Genomic DNA, 492 nt, shown 5'->3' with positions numbered 1-492 from the left:
GCCGACGCTGGACGAGACGCACACGCCGGTGTGGGTGCGCGAGATGGCGGCCGTGTGTCTCCAGAACGCCCCCGAGTCGCGTCCAGCGAGCGTGGATCTGGCTCTCATCCTGCAGCGCCTTTGATCATTTTTCATTTTGAAAAAGATATATAACAATGAGTTTTATGAAGGTATATTCTGGCACTGGAGTCTTGATGTATTTTATACCTCAAGCTAGCGCTGTTGGTGTCTGGTGCACTTGAGTTGGTAAGCGCAATGGCAACGCTTGTCGGATCTGCCAAGAGCTCTGAACGCTCTCACGCCACATGAATGCCAACCACGAGCCTCACGCACCGTTGACCGTCGTTCAGATCTCAGTCACGCCAAAGCGCGGTGGTCCCATCACGAACAGTCTCGAGTGCTTTGGCCTGGTACCGGTATCCTCGTGCGTAATGGTCGGGTAGCGGCCGTGCGGCACACGATGGGCAATTGGATGCTCCGTACGCATGGGTT

Source organism: Saprolegnia diclina (assembly GCF_000281045.1).
Source record: "Saprolegnia diclina VS20 unplaced genomic scaffold supercont1.55, whole genome shotgun sequence".
Classification (NCBI taxonomy): Eukaryota; Oomycota; class Saprolegniomycetes; order Saprolegniales; family Saprolegniaceae; genus Saprolegnia; species Saprolegnia diclina.
This window is presented reverse-complemented; position numbering follows the sequence as displayed.